Source organism: Protomyctophum bolini (assembly GCF_963924005.1).
Source record: "Protomyctophum bolini genome assembly, chromosome: 17".
Classification (NCBI taxonomy): domain Eukaryota; kingdom Metazoa; phylum Chordata; class Actinopteri; order Myctophiformes; family Myctophidae; genus Protomyctophum; species Protomyctophum bolini.
Genome location: NC_137878.1, coordinates 6,281,838 through 6,282,190, shown reverse-complemented (window position 1 = coordinate 6,282,190; position 353 = coordinate 6,281,838).

Sequence of the window (353 nt, the reverse complement as noted above, 5' to 3'; positions counted from 1 at the left end):
AAGAGGGTACCTCCAACATAAATGCTGAGTTAGTGGAGAATGTAGACAACTGCAAGTTTCTAGTTTCCGAGTGCACCTAAACTGGTTGAAAGAATTGTATGGCTGTAAGAAGGGTATTTGCTGGTTGTATATCACCCTTACACCAGTGTGCCTATTAGAGCACCAGGACCAGACTGGCTTGTGGTTTCACATGGTATATATGTATTGAGGATGACATGGAGTGATGATTTTAACTGCACAAGAAATAAACGGTATAACAGTCAGAAGTGCAAACTAAAGGTACAAACTTGGGCATAAGCAAACAATACGCAAAAAGGACAACAGATAGAAAGGAGCAAACGTACATGCACATA